This window comes from Myotis yumanensis, unplaced genomic scaffold (assembly GCF_028538775.1).
Source record: "Myotis yumanensis isolate MYYU_CA2020_CCGP unplaced genomic scaffold, mMyoYum1.0.hap1 SCAF_20, whole genome shotgun sequence".
In the NCBI taxonomy this organism is placed as follows: domain Eukaryota; kingdom Metazoa; phylum Chordata; class Mammalia; order Chiroptera; family Vespertilionidae; genus Myotis; species Myotis yumanensis.
This window is the reverse complement of record NW_027223771.1, coordinates 13,632,487-13,640,247: the sequence shown is the minus strand read 5'-3', so window position 1 is coordinate 13,640,247 and position 7,761 is coordinate 13,632,487. Positions and strand designations below refer to the sequence as shown.

Here is a 7,761-nt window from a genome sequence, read left to right as displayed (position 1 = left end):
ATGTAATAATCTGAACAATAAAGATTTAATTAAAAAAAAGAAAAGATACCAGGCATTGGTCCCATCGAAGTCACTCTCCCCTTATGTTCCTACTGACACTGTGTTTTCAAGCAACAATAAGGCAGATATCCATATAGATCAGTGATGGCGAACCTATGACATGAGTGTCAGAGGTGACATGCAAACTCATTTTATTGGTTTATTTTTCTTTCTTAAATGGCATTTAAAGATATAAAATAAATATAAAAAATATAAACCTTTGTTTTACTACGGTTGCATGTATCAAAAAATTTCTCACACCCGCCAGAATGGCCATTATCGACAAATCCACAAACAATAAGTGTTGGAGAGGATGTGGAAAAAAGGAACACTTGTGCACTGCTGGTGGCAATGCAGACTGATGCAGCCACTCTGGAGAACAGTATGGAGTTTCCTAAAAAAACTAAAAATGGAACTCCCATTTGACCCAGTCATCCCACTTCTAGGAATCTATCCCAAGAAGCCAGAAACACCAATCAGAAAGGATATATGCACCCCTAAGAAATCTAGGATGAAAGGCCTGGTAGAACAGTAAAAAGCCACAAGTTAATTGTTTCCTTTTGGTTACCCACACTGAAGGTTCAGTGTTATTTCTCTATGTTTTAGTTGCTCTTTTTCAGGTTGTGAACTAAAGGCCGACAAAGATTACCACTTAAGGTGGATAATGATGAAAATGAGCACCAATTATCTTTACGAACGGTATTTAAACTTTTCAAAATATGCTACTAAACCTTTCTTGATTCCAGCCTTAGTTCCTATTTGTGTGGCTTAATACTTAATTTTTATTATAGTATTTTTATAACTGGGTATTGTATACTGATTTTTCTGTATAGCTGTGATACAAAACTTGGTATTTTTACTACTCCTTTGGTAATTATATAAAAGTCCAGTTACACTACTGTTCAACTTTTTATATTTATAAACTTAAGATGCCTTATATAACAGCGGTTCTCAACCTTTGGGTCATGACCCCTTTGGGGGTTGAACGACCCTTTCCCTGGGGTTGCCTAAGACCATCAGAAAACATACATAATTACATATTGTTTTTGTGATTAATCACTATGCTTTAATTATGTTCAATTTGTAACAATAAAATTGGGGATCACCACAACATGAGGAACTGTATTAAAGGGTCGCGGCATTAGGAAGGTTGAGAACCGCTGCCTTACAAAGTCTTTGGGGTAGTGGTAAATGTTCTTTGTCCCCTGACCATAGCCTGCTGCTTAACTTCTAGGTGGTCAATAAATGTTGGGTAATCATACTGTGGATAGGTGATGACATGTACAACTATAGGGTGTCATCTCCCTCCCCCCAAAAAAAAATATATATATACACACGCTTTGAATAATCATAAAGACAGTGTTTGTTAAAATGCATTTCATTTTCAAAATTGAGCTACCAGCTGTTAAAGTGTGTATGCATTTTTTGGGACACCCTGTATGTCATCTAATGCATTTTTATGCATTTGTTCAAATTTACTGAATATGAGAAATTGATTGTAAAAGTCCCATAAAACTTGAAAGCAACATTGTGCACAAATTAGTTTTCCATCAGTGGTAATAGCAAAAAGTTTATAAGTAACTTGTTTTTAACATAAGAACTTTTGGGGGTGTTTATTTTGATGTAGTCCCATTTGTTCATTTTCTCTTTAGTTTCAACTGCCCTAGCAGCTGTGTCAGTGAAGAAATTGCTTCGTCATATGTCTGAGATTTTGTTGCCTTTGTATTCTTCTAGAATTTTTATGGTTTCCTGCCGTACATTTAAGTCCTTTATCCATTTTGAGTTTATTCTTGTGTATGGTGTAAGTTGGTGGTCTAGTTTCATTTTCTTGCATATATCTGTCCACTTTTCCCAACACCATTTATTGAAGAGACTCTCTTGGCTCCATTGTATGTTCTTGCCTCCTTTGTCAAATATTAAAATGGCACTACATCCAAATAAAAAGCTTCTGCACAGCAAAAGAAACAATCAACAAAACAACAAGAAAGCCCACTGCATGGGAAAACATATTTGCCAATGTCATATCTGATAATGGCCTAATCTCCAAAATTTATAGGAAACTCATAAAACTTAACAAAAAGAAGATAAACAATCCAATCAAAAAATGGGCAAAGGATCTAAATAGGCACCTTTCAAAAGAGGACATTCAGAAAGCCAAGAGACATATGAAAACTTGCTCAAAGTCACTAATCATCCGAGAGATGCAAATCAAAACAACAATGAGATACCATCTCACACCTGTCAGACTGGCTATCATTAATAAGTCAACAAACTACAAGTGCTGGAGAGGATGTGGAGAAAAAGGAACACTTGTGCACTGCTGGTGGGAATGCAGACTGGTGCAGCCACTCTGGAAGACAATATGGAGTTTCCTCAAAAAACTAGAACTGGAACTCCCATTTGACCCAGTGATCCCACTTCTAGGAATATATCCCAAGAAACCAGAAACACCAATCAGAAAGGATATATGCACCCATATGTTCAAAGTAGCACAATTCACCATAGCTAAGATCTGGAAACAGCCTAAGTGCCCATCAGTAGATGAATGGATTAGAAAACTCTAGTACATCTCCACGATGGAATACTATGCTGCTGTAAAAAAGAAGGAACTCTTACCATTTGCAACAGCATGGATGGAACTGGAGAGCATTATGTTAAGTGAAATAAGCCAGTCAATGCAGGAAAAATACCACATGATCTCACTCATTTATGGATAATAAATACCATTACAAACTTTTGAACAATAATAGATACAGAGGCAGAGCTGCCTGAAACTGATTGTTAAACTGCAGCGGGAAGGCCAGGGAGGGTTGGGGGGCAGGAGGGAGGGGGGTAAGAGATCAACCGAAGGACTTGTATGCATGAATATAAGCATAACTAATGGACATAAGACACTGGGGGGTAAGGGAGGCCAGGGGATTGTCAAGGGGGGGGGAGGACACATATGTAATACCCTTTGTAATACTTTTAGCAATAAAAAAAAAGAAAAAAAAGAACTTTTGGGGGGATTGTATGATATAGAAACTTAAGTTGAAGTGCTATTTTTCTGTTCACAGGTCAGTCTAGGGGCTGGAGCAAAGGATGAACTGCACAGTGTTGAAGTAGAGGCAATGAATTACGAAGGCAGTCCAATTAAAGTAACACTGGCAACTTTGAAAATGTCTGTACAGCCAACAGTAAGGGCACTTGTAATTTGGCTTTCATGGCAAGGTCTAATTCTGTTGCCCTCAGGCAGGTTACCCCAGGGAGATAAGCTTGGTTGTTGCTGCAGGGTTGAATGATGAACACTGGAATATGGTGATTGCTCTTGTGTATCAGGTGGGAAAACGGGTTCATTGGTTTGTTCATTTGGTTCATGGATTTGCCTGTCATGCCTGTTAACACAAACATTTGTAAGTTATGAGCAGGTTTTATACCAAAACATTTAACTTTTTATTTTCTGTACAATATTTATTGATTTCAAATCTCTTTTAGGTTTCCCTTGGTGGCTTTGAAATAACACCACCTGTGGTCTTACGGTTGAAGTGTGGTTCAGGGCCTGTGCATATTAGTGGACAGCACTTAGTAGGTATGTTATTTTTGTTGTCTTTTATGCAGTTACCTTGTTCCTGCTGGACTACTGTCTTTATAGTAGGTTCAAATGGGAATCTAGTAGTTACATTACTAATTTATAACTGGAAACACCTGTTACTTTGCATTTAAAACCTGTAATGAGTGTTAGGCCCCACCGTTCCTTTTTGTAAAATGTGTTTGCTTTTTGCCTTTTTTAAGTAGTAGAATCTGTTTTTAAATACTCATTATTATATATTAATGCCCTTTTTGGTGAGTTATTGCTTCTGGGTTGAGTTTTAGTAGTGCCTCCTAAATTTATTTTAGCTGTGGAGGAAGATGCAGAGTCAGAAGATGACGAGGAGGAGGATGTGAAACTCCTCAGTATGTCTGGAAAGCGGTCAGCCCCTGGAGGTGCCAGCAAGGTCCCACAGGTAGGGATGTAATTTATTTGTTACAGGTCTCATTCTGGCCTTCAGTTTGGGCACTTACTCATGAGGTCTTATTGTTTTTATTTTTAAAGAAAAAAGTAAAACTTGCTGCTGATGAAGATGATGAGGATGATGATGAGGATGATGATGATGATGAAGAGTAAGTATGGACTTAGAAGCTTGACAATGTTGTTATGGGGAGTTTTAAGAAAATTATTTTCCAAAATCTTCCTGTGGAATTGGGTAATAGCTTTTAAAAAAGGGTAAATGATCAGAGGTTGTCATTCTGGGTTAAAAGAGCCAAGTTAAAGGATACTGTTGGAACTATGAACCTTAAAAGTGCTGCAGTGCATTGAGAACTTTCAGAAGTATTTTCCTGATGTTTGACTAGGTACCTTTTTCCTGAGGAATATTGTTGTGGTCACATGACTGTGGCTACCAGTTTGGTGTATTTTATGCTGAATAGTTTATGGTAAATGGGTTGGGTGGAAAAAGACTCAGAATAGCTGTAGCTACATTCATTTCGTAAGTTGTGACTTCTGGATCCCCACCCTCCAAAGACTTTGGCTCCTGGTTCTCTGGTCCTTATTGAGAAATTAAGATCCTAAATGAGAATAGGATTTTCATGGAGAATTTAAAATTAGGTTGGAAACAAGAGTTGATTTGTTTGCTAACCTAAGGCAATGGTAAATACTAGGTGCACACTGGGGAATAAAGTGCCATTCATGTCTTGGTTGGGTGGCTCGGTTGGAGTGTTGTCGCGTGCACCAAAGGGTTGAGGCCGTTCCCGGTCGGGATGCATATGAAGGCAACTAAATGATGTTTCTCTTCCCCTTCCTCTCTAAAGTCAGTTAAAAAACATCCACGAAGAGGATTTAAAAAAAGTGCTACTTACGGTTGCCCTATATGCAATAGCATCAGTAACTTTTAATACATTAGAATTTTTAGTTGCCCATTAACTTTGTCCCTGAGTTCCTAGGTTGATCCATATATATTAACATTTAAATAGAATGAGAGAGAGACTGAGAAGAATGTGATCAACTCTGGAAGAGAGGTTTTCAGCAACCTCATCAGGCCAAGCAGGATGATCTTCATAAAGCCCCTCGAGCATGCCAGTAGAGGCAGGAAATAGGAAAGGATGAGAGCTTAATACTTAGGAAAATTTGTGTCCAACCCAATGTAATGGGTGTTTGCTGTTAGAATATTTGCCATTAGTAAGGATTAAAATAATATACCAAGAGGAATGGGAAATCTGGGTGCTTAATTAGGCTTGAGTTTATTTAATCTGGTGATTTCAAGTTACCTTTGTGTAGGTTTACAAGTGAACATCTAATAGAGCCGTGGGCAAACTAGTGACACACCTGAGGAGCTGCCTGGCCTGGAGGAACACCATGAAGCACCAGTTGCAGAGACAGATCCCTTTTGGAAGCAGCAGCAGTGTCACCGCGCCTTGGAGAAAGCAAGGCGGGAAGAACACACGGCACAGCTGCTGCCCCAAGAGCAGGAGGTCCCAGAACTGGTCCTGCACCTCAGCACCAACAGGCCCCAGGACCCACCAGCAAAGAGGCCTTTTTCAGAATCGTCTGAAAGAGGAGGAGCAGGAGCAGATGTCCAGGAAAAAGCCCCGCCTGCCCCAGCCCCCGCAGCAGACACCCGGGCTCCCTCTGACCCTGCCCGTCGCCACAGCTGTCACCCCATCCCTGGGAAGCGGGTGGTCAGCGGCCAGAAGAAGCCTGTGAAGAAGATGGCACCGCTGATGGCCAAGTCCATTACAGATTACAAGAAGTGGACCTACTTCCTACGATAAGGCCCGGGCTTCCCTGGAGATGGGAATTGGAAGGAGGCCTGCGAGCACAGTGAGGGAGTGCTCCTTCCACAGGAGACCAGCATCTTGGCCGTTGTGGGAACTCTTGGATGAGACTGCCATCGATTTCCAGGGTTGCACCTGTGCACCTTCCTGCCAGCCCAGTCTGCAGAGCTTGTGAGCCCTTGCATGCATACACCACACACAGAGAAGGATCTGGACCCACAGAGGACAGCTTTTGTATATCTGGGTGGTGGGAATGTGGTGCACTTATTGGACTTATTATCACTTCCTGAAATTTGATTTCCAAGTCCGTAACTATCCATGCATTACCTGAACTGCAATGTATACTACTGCGACTGGTGATCACAGTCATTACTGTCAGGAATTCTTAGATTTGATCAAGACAAAGACTGGGTTACCTTCAAAACCCTCTGTGAGGAGGCATACACAGATGGCCCAACTCAATAAATGATGTTAAAGCAACCGACTCCTGGAGTTTGTTAGTGTTGTGCTTGTGAATTCCTGGGCCACAGCCCCTGCCTCCCTGCCTGGAGAGTGTGTGTGCATTTGTGTGTATATATACAGGCATAGAGAAGGCTCTGGAGGGGGAAATGGAGAGGTATGATGGTTCACGCGCGTATGCACATGTGTCATATATACACATATGTGAGCACTTTGATGTAGCAATTTTAATGATAGGCTTTATATCCTCCAGATATGACCGTGTGTGTGTGTTTGTGTGTGTGTGTGTGTGTGTGTGTGTACTCATTCATGCACAGAAATGATTGTGCCATTTGAAGCCACTTTTCCTCAAGGACATTGCCTCCTTCTCAGGGGCTGAGATGCTGAGCAGTGTGCATTTGAAAACCTCACCCTGGCCAGTGAGCTCCGTGTTTGGAGAATAAGCCCGCACTCCCAAGGGTCACAGGTTTGATTGCCATCAAAGGCATGTACCTGGGTTACAGGTTCAATCCCAGGCCCCGGAGGGGGTTTGGCCAAATTGGGGAGGCTGCCGCCAATCAATTCTCTCACTTCCTCTGTCTCTGCTCTTACCCACGGTCCCTCCCTTCCACTCTTTCTAAAAATCAATGCGAAAAAATATCCTGGGGTGAGGATTAACAGAAAGAAAGAAAGGAAGACAGGAAAAGAAAACTTCAAGGAGGTACAGGCACAATTGTTGGAATCCAGGAGCCAGCAAGAGTGGGAAGCCTGTAGGGGACCATAGGGAAAAATCTGTGAAGGGCTCAGTCCTAGGAATAAAGACAGAAGAGAAGGTAGGAGTAAGTTGCCCCGCCTCAGTTTCCCATTCTCTAGGTGGCCCAGAAAGATCATCAGTTTCTGAAATTGGATTGAGATGCAGCCGCCTGCAGGCACAAGGCAGAAACAAACCTCAATCCCCTGGACAGGACAATGGCATCACCTTTCATCCAACACTATTTCTAAAAACAAGTGATCAACTACCCTGCCCTACACAGTCAAACACAAGAACAACATAATGAGGCAATGAAACATCAAAATATTGGAACTGTCAGACACAGACTGCCCAAGAACTATTTTAGCCAGTACCATTATAATAGCATATATTCAGAACGTGCTTACCAAAAGTCGTTTAAGCCTTTTTGATGCCCGAAATTGTGTCCCCTGCTCAGCTTATACATGGAGGCCCTAACCCTGAATACTTTAGAATGGGACTGTATTTGGAGATAGGAGTTTTAGGAGGAGATGAACTTAAAATGACCTGGTTAGGGTGGGACCTTATCCAATAGGACTGTTGTCCTGAGACAAAGAGGACATTTGGATACATAGAGACAGCAGGGATGGTTTTCCATACAGGGTAACGATGGCTCAGTGGATAGAGCGTCAGGTACCCGGTTCCATTCTGGTCAAGGGCACTATCTTGGTTGCAGGCTCCTACTCCACCATGGTGAAGACACC

The 7,761-nt window shown here is 41.5% G+C and overlaps 1 pseudogene; it reads left to right on the top strand.

Annotated features, from left to right (window-relative positions):
* Nucleotides 1-308: 308 nt before the first annotated feature.
* LOC138998577 (nucleophosmin-like) lies at nucleotides 309-4,183 on the top strand (annotated as a pseudogene).
* Nucleotides 4,184-7,761: the final 3,578 nt, after the last annotated feature.